The sequence below is a fragment of the Nematolebias whitei genome, chromosome 1 (assembly GCF_014905685.2).
Source record: "Nematolebias whitei isolate Nwh7 chromosome 1, NemWhi1, whole genome shotgun sequence".
Classification (NCBI taxonomy): Eukaryota; Metazoa; Chordata; class Actinopteri; order Cyprinodontiformes; family Rivulidae; genus Nematolebias; species Nematolebias whitei.
In genome coordinates, this window is record NC_056498.1 from 67518411 (window position 1) to 67527006 (window position 8596).

An 8596-nucleotide genomic window follows, 5' to 3' on the forward strand; every position below is an offset into this window, starting at 1 on the left:
TCTTGGGCCCTCCATTCTTGCAGTTCCTCCCTCCACCCACCCAAGTCGTTTGGGAGGGCTTTTTTGGGGATGCCAGGGGGCATCCTTGAGGGGGGATACTGTAGGGATGGCACCATCTTGTGGGCCTTCTCTGTCTGTACTCCCTTGTGTGTCTCTATCCAATTAATTTCACCCTTGTCTCGACCCAGCTGTTTGTAATTATGTCATGTTCTGTCTGTGTATATGTTCTGTCTGTGAGTCTTGTCCTTTGTCGCTTCGTCATTGGGTATTGCCTGTCCTGTCCAGTCTGATCCTGTCCTGACTATTTTGTAAGTTTGCTGCCATGTCAGCCTTTTGATTTATTAATATTAAAGTATTTTATTTTGTACGTCTGCCTCCTGAGTCCTGCCTGCTCAACTGGGTTCCCTCCTGTCCTGACCTACCTGAAACCCTGACACACTTGTGTCTACTTTTATTGTTCAATTTAGATATGTGGGTTTGTTTATTATATTCAATTCAATTCAATTCAAAAAATACTTTATTAATCCCAAAAGGGAAATTATTTGTTGTTCTAACTTGTTATCCTCATTTTATTAAGAGATGTTATAGATACTGATGGCTGTAGGCAGGAAGGATCTCTTGTAAAGGTCCATCCCACAGTGGATCCTAAGAAACTGGCTGCAGATGCCGTCCGATCCGTCCACCCAGACTCGGTTTCCCTGGGCTGTAGGATCGCCTGAATGCCGGGCAGAACTCCTCCTAGAGTGACGGCCACTCCTCCCAAAAGTCTGCTGAGCTCCTCATAGCAGCAGACAGCCAACTTTAGGTGCCAAGGGCCAATCCTGTCCTTCTGCTGTCATGAGCCGTGTTTCCTGCTAATTCCAGGATCCCAGTGGTCAGGCACTCGAGCACAGCTGGCAGGTAGATGAGAATGCGTCCACAGAACATCCTTTTCAACTCATTTGAGATTTGGGGTTGTAGTTGAGATATTACTTGAGCTTTTGAGATGTTAATCAGCTGCTGTTGGTTGTAGAAAACTGCCTTGTTGCCATGGTTACGCATCATAACAAATGTCCAAAACTAAAAACGTTTCAGTAAAAATCCTTCCAGCTGCACAGCATCGGATACCAGAGGAAACAATCATCCAAAAAATGTGATTTACATCCAGAAAAACAGGAATTAAAGTTTCCAAAAGCAAAATTTCAGAATTAATTTAACAGAGCTGCTCCAACATGCAGCCACCTTGAGCAGTGCAATTTACAGATATACAAATTATTTTATTTTAGCTTTGCACTATAGTTTAATTCTTGTTTTGTGATCTGTACATCTGTGGGTTAGAATAAAATTGAACTAAATGCCATAGCTCTTCTTTAAACATGTTTGAGGGAAATATTCCAGAGATCCAATAATTTTGTTTTATGATTTTTTAACTGAGTTAACTTTAACAGATTATTCAAAAAAAGTAATTAAAGTGAAAACAGGATTTCATGATGAAGCCGGCACCGTTTATTTATTATTATTTTTAATCTACACTGATAAAAAACAATAATAATAATAATTTTTGTTATACTTAAAATGTTTTTAAAAATCGTTTCCATCTTCCGTCCCACACCCGTCCAGGTCCGGATGTCTGCTGGAGCTCGGAGTTCAGCCTTCAGGAGCAGTCGAGGCCGCGACTTGGGTGAGCCCAGCCCTCGCACACTTCAACGAGTCACCAGCTCGTATGATCCTCTGCTGTGACCAGCAGAGCTCGGAGAAGGAGTGCGTGAGGCATGTGCTCCTGGGGGTCGGCAGCACGGAGGATCTTTTGCGGTGACCAGTGGAGCTCGGAGCTGGGGAGATGATGCCCTGCATGGATGTACCTGAGGAGGAATTATGGAAACCGTGGAATCCCTCAAGTGATGCGCCCGAGGAGGAACCATGGAATCTGTAGACTCCCTAAATGACGCACATGAGAAGGAACCATGGAAATGGTGGAATCCTTCAAATGATGCACCAGAGGAGGACAAAACATGGAAACTGGAATCCTTCAAATGATGCACCTGAGAAGGAACCATGGAAACTGTGGAATTTTTCAAATGAGGCACCAAAGGAGGAACCATGGGCAATGATGTAATTCTTCAAATGATACACCAGAGGAGGAACCATGGAAACTGGGGACTCCCTAAAATGCTACAGCTGAGGAGGATCCATGGAAATTGTGGAATTCTTCAAATGATGTACCAGAGGAGGAAACAATGCAATTGTGGAATCCCTCCAATGATGCACCTTAGGAGGAACCATGGAAACTGGAATCCCTCAAATAAGGCACCTGAGGAAGAACCATGGAAACTGTGAAATCCCTCAAATAAGGGAACAGAGGAGGAACCATGGGGAATGATGGAATTCTTAAATTATCCACCTGAGGAGGAACCATTAAAACTGTGGAATCCCTCAAATGATGCACTAGAGGAGGAGGAAACATGGAAACTGGGATCCTTCAAATTATTCACCTTAGGAAGTTCCATGGGTAATAATAGAGTCCTTCACATGTCTGCTAGATCCCACACATGTCTGCTAGATCCCATCCCAACCACACTGTTTAAAGAGGTATTTCCCCTAATTGATGTCCACATTTTGGATCTACTTAATTTGTCTTTAATGAGTGGTTATGTACCACAGCACTTTAAGGTTGCTGTAACTAAACCTTTACTTAAGAAGTCTGACCTTGATTCAGAAATTCTGGCCAACTATAGACCTATATCTAACCTAACTTTCATCTCAAAAATTCTAGAGAAAATAGTTGCAGGTCAGTTGTGTGAACATCTACAAAGAAATAATCTGTTTGAAGAGTTTCAGTCAGGGTTTAGAGCTCACCATAGCACAGAAACAGCACTAGTAAAAGTTACTAATGATATTCTCATGGCCTCAAACAATGGACTTGTGTCTACGCAGGTCCTGTTAGACCTCAGCGCTGCATTTCTTGTTCTAGAATTGCGCTGCTCAAGGTGGCTGCATGTTGGAGCAGCTCTGTCACATTCATTCTGAGATTTTGCTTTTGGAAATGTTAATTCCTCTTTTTCTGGATGTAAATCACAATTTCTGGATGTTTGTTTCCTCTGGTATCAGATGCTATGCAGCTGGAAGGATTTTTACTGAAACTTTTTTAGTTTTGGACATTTGGTATGATGCATAACCATGGCAATGAGGCAGTTTTCTACAACCAACAGCAGCTGATTAACATCTCAAAAGCTCAAATAATATCTCAACTACAGCCTCAAATCCCAAATGAGTTGAAAAGGATGTTCTGTGGACACATTCTCATCTACCTGCCAGCTGTGCTCGAGTGCCTGACCACTGAGAACCTGGAACTAGCAGGAAACATGGCTCATGACAGCGGAAGGACAGGATCGTCCCTCAGCACCTAGAGTTGGCTATCCGCAGCAATGAGGAGCTTGGCAGACTGCTGGGAGGAGTTCTGCTCGGCCTTCGGGCGGTCCTACAGCCCGGGGGAACTGAGAGGCCAGTCGAGTCTGGGTGGACAGATAGGACGGCATCTGCAGCCAGTTTCTTAGGATCCACTGTGGGATTGACCTTTACAAGAGATCCTTCCTGTCTATAGCCATCAGCATCTGTAACATCTCTTAATGAAATGAGGATAATGAGTTACAACAACAAATAATTTCCCTCTGGGATTAATAAAGTATTTTTGAATTGAATTTTTGAATTTGATACGGTTGATCATAATATTTTACTACAGAGGCTTGAATATGATATTGGGATTACAGGAACAGCTCTAAAATGGTTTAAGTCATGTCTATTTGACAGATTCCAGTTTGTAAATGTAAATAATAAATCTTCATCATACACCAAAGTTAGTCATGGAGTTCCTCAGGGCTCAGTGCTTGGGGCAATACTCTTTACTTTATATATGCTTCGATTAGGTAAAATTATTAAACAGCATGGGATAAATTTTCACTGTTATGCTGATGACACACAATTATATTTGTCCATTAAACCCAATGAATCCAATCAGCTACTTAGACTACAAGCATGTCTTAAAGACAAAAACCTGGAAGACCCTTAATGTTCTCCTTTTGAACAAAGACAAGACTGAAGTTTTGGTTTTTGGACCTGAGCACCTTAGGAATGAATTTTCAGTCTTTCTCCCTCCTTAGATGGCATTAATCTGTCCTCCAGCTCTAATATTAAAAATCTTGATGTTATTTTTGATCAGGACATGTTTTTTATTCCCCACATTAAAAACGTTACTAGAACTGCCTTCTTCCACCTGCGTAATATCGCTAAAATTAAAAACATCTTATCTAAAAATGATGCAGAAAAACTGGTCCATGCATTTGTCACGTCTGGACAGGACTATTGCAATGGTTTATTTTCTGGGTATTCATTCTTGGCTGCAAGTCACGTGAACTTCAGAGTGATTCCACGAGCTTCAGTATTAATTCAGAAAACCTTCTTCGAGGATGAAGGAGCAGAGCCGCTGTGAGGCTTGTGAAACTGCTGACGCCGCGGGAGCGTGCGTTTGACACCACTGCAATGAAAAAACGTGTGTCGCTTCTGCCGAGAGCGAGATACGTTGCTGAGCTCGTACCGTGGTCTCACGTTAACGTTGATGTGAACGGCGGGCGCTGAGAGCTGCGCGCGCGCTTTCATGCCGCTGGAGCGCGTATTGGCACAGCTGACAGTGAATGAAAACAACCTTAAAAAGGCTCATTCGTGATGAGTGTGTGTGATGGGGCCGCTTGTCAGATAAACCATGCTGACAGCCTGGCTAAAAGACACTTCATCATAAAATGATGTTATTTCACAGTGTCAACAACACACCTCCAGCAACCCGACACCTGGTTACCTTCCATTGAGCTCTGTTTGTTGTCCTGGAGGGCCCCCTGTTGGCGAAGTCCGGGAAAAAAAAAGAACTTCCGGATGCCGGGGACGTCTGACGGGAGGGGCTGGCGTAGCAGAGCTGGGGAGGCGTTGTGCAGCCGTGGAGCATCTTGAAATGATCTCTTGCTGATGAAAAGAGGACCTCCAACAAAGCTCCTGCAGCTCTCCTGAGAGGAAAGTGGAGTGACGAGCCAGGAGAACCTCTGGGACCTCGTTCTCCGGCTGCGATGCGGGGCGGCAGACAGCAAAAGAGGCGCACCGGTTGAGGATGACGTCAGCTGCCCTGTAGACGGAGCGTACTGCAGGGGCCGGCAGCGTCGTTAGCAAGCAGCCGCTACGAGAGCGGAGTGAGCCGAAGGACAGATGGCCACCGTCTCTTCCCGCCTCTGAACGTGTACGCCAACAGCGTAACGTGTTGTTCGCTGCGGCCGTGTGGAACACATGCTGGTGAGCTCAGTTGGAGAGCGGTGTCACCGTCTCGGTTATGCTAACCGGAGGCACGGGACGCTGGTCCACCTCGACATCTTGCTCCAATAAAGCCTCCATCAGGCTCGGCTCCAGGGGGCACTGAGGGACTTTCCGCTTAGTGAACCCCTGCTCTGGAGATGGGTGCGGACTGTGGAGACCGGCTACCCCAATCTACCAGGAAAAAACCAGTCTGTGGCCTCGCCCGTAGGACGTCCTGTTGGGAACACGAGGCCATATGGATCAAGACGGTGAGCCGGAATGGAACCCAGTAAACAACCTTCCCGCCGGATCATCCGAACTGGCGGGAAAGGCGTAGGACGTAAAAAAGGGTCCCTTCATGTCAGCCGCCTCCTGGGTTATGCCGAGCAACCCCTGAGGGCGCCGTCGGCCGGGAGCGGTGTGATCGCCGATGTGAAACGAGGTGGGATGGGGTGAGCATTCACTCAGCCCCCCTCCACCGACACTATGCTCTCCAGGAGGGAATGAGCAGCGGGGGGCTGCAGCTGAGCGCCGCCTGTCCCAGAGGAACCATCCGATTCGCTCCGAGGGTCGGCGATAAGGGGAAAATTACAAGATGGCGTTGTCCAGCGTGTAGTGACCTGTCACTGAGAAATATTCCTCCGCGCTTACCTTGAAATAAGACTGCTCGTCAGCTTCTCCTCGGGGAGGAGAACTCACCGGACGACTGGAGGTCGACTGCCGGGCCAAGCATCCTTAACAAAGGTTGGTCATCTACACAATTTTCATTCTTTGTTCTTCTGACAGTGCTATTAGTTTGCTGAAGAAAAAATGGGAGCCGATTTCCCGCTCTTAACGTAATTTATACGGACAGGGTGGGGCCCACACAGCAGGTGGGCGTGGACTAAATTTTTCAGTGCAATGCTCCGCAAAACGGGATAAACCCACTAAGCGACAGCTCTTAAAGCGCAAAGCCTATACGAAATAGAACTGATTTGTTCCACTTTGGAGTAAGCTGTTGTGGGAAGAATCAGTTTTGTTGTGTGTTTCCTTGACTGATGAAGCCTTCCGGACTGAAGGCAAAATGTTTCAGCACAAAAAAAAAATAAACTGTCCAGATGACCTGACTGAAAAATGTTGGATTGTATACCTGGATTATTGAGCATGGACTTTGTCGCCTGAACTAATGTTTTATAGTAAAAGTCGTGGGGTCCAAATGAATGTTTTTTTAAAGAGGGGGGGACTTGTCCCCTTCACATTATGTGGGGGGAGTAGTGGCGCAGAGGTTAGAGAGGTGGGCCTGCGATTGGAAGTTTGCCGTTTCATGCCCCGGTACTGACAACATCAAAAATGTAGGTGGGGTAGGTGAAGCACCCACATTTGCCCCTACCCTCATTCGCCCCACTCTGGGCCCATGAGCAAGGCCATTAACACCCCATCTGCTCCCTAAACAGGTCTCTATTGAAAATGAGTTCTCGTGGCTTAATGAAACTACCTGTATATCCATCCATCCATCCATTATCTTTACCCGCTTATTCCATTTTGGGTTACGGGGGTCGCCGGTGCCCATGTCCAGCAATCACTGTGCGAGGGGCGGGGTACACCCTGGACGAGTCACAAGTCCATCACAGGGACACATAGAGACAAACGAGACAAACAACCATTCACTCTCTCACTCACACCTAGGGACAATTTAGAGTTACCAATCAGCCTAACATGCATGTTTTTGGTCTGTAGGAGGAAACCAGAGCACCCGGAGAAAACCCACGCATGCACGGAGAGAACATGCAAACTCCACCCAGAAAGGCCTCTGGACCAGGGTTTGAACCAAGGACCTGCTCGCTGAGAGGCCAGTTGCGCCACCGTGTTGCCCCTCCCTGAAATCATGAGATTGACACAAACAGATAAAGTAAAAAAACTTCATCACCATTAATTTGCAGCAGAGCTCCAGTGGCACAATCAGTCAGCGCACAGTACTTGTAAGACGTATATTGTGGAGTAATGCTGAGGTTGTGAGTTTGAGCCTCACCTGGAGCAGTTCTGTATTTTAAAAGGGAAATGGATCAGCTGAATATCTTCTACATGAAGACTGACATCTCCTGAAATTTATAGTTTTTTATATGTTTAAAACAGAAAGAGCACATTCCTACAAACTCAGCACTTCACACCTTAGTCTCTCTCATTTACCACTCAGAGTGATGCACATCACCTCCACATTAAAGCAACACTGTTGACATGAAAGAAACATTTTGGAATATTCATGTTAGTGATGTCATGTGTAATCGCCTCACTGCAACAAACTCCAATGGTTCAGTTGGTCAGCAGGTGATGCTTATGATCAGTACACCGTAGAGCAATGGAAAAGTAAATAATTGTAGTACAGTAGTCCCTTGCTACTTCGCTGTTTGACTTTCGCTGATTTGCTCTATCGCGGTTTGTGTACGTACAGTACTGTACATAATACTTTCCAATTGAAATTAAATTAAATTAAAAAAATATACTTTTTCCACCTTTTTGTAGATTTCTTTCATTAAGCATTCACTGTTTTTGCCTGTCTAAATAACTACGTTACCCAGAAGCCATCAGTTCACTTCCCAGAAGTCAACACTGCTTCCAACCGCTGCCTTCTGCAAATGAAGAGAAAGTTTTGCAACACAAAGTCAGAAGTTCTGTAAGGATAAACTCACAGAACTGGCAGGAAAGTCACAAATAATTCTGAAGCTGAACTCATCCTTCAAGTTGTATCTTCACTGGTGCTGCAGTTCATCTGGATTCAGTGTGACTCGAATACTTAGGAGTTACAGGCGACAGACATCTGCAGGATTCAGCCTGGTTCTGCTCACGCAGTGCTGGTCTGAACCGGGCCAGAGGTGGTGGACTAAATCCTGGGCAGAATGTCCTTCCTGGAGTAGCAGCATGCACACATCAAGCTGGATGGATCAGTGGACTTCAGTCATGCTGTACTGGGACTTTTTTCATCTATCGGGTAGGACCGAAACTGACCCGCTGCTGTTCTGCAGAGCCTGGTTAGTTAAATGTAGTACCTGTATATACAGTATATGTATCTTGTTGTTAAAATTAGCATGTTTAAGAGTTTAGAGGAATGATTTGTGGGCTTCATCGCTGCAGGATAGGTCTGTAGAAATGAATTGAGTCGGATCAGAACTCACATGCTGCTGTTCTGCAGAGCTAGTACCATATTTTTCGGCCTACAAGTTTTTTTGTTTGTTTTTTTTTGCATAATTTGCATGCCCTGTAACTTATACGCCGAAGCAATGTATTTATGGATTTTCTTCCATATTTATAA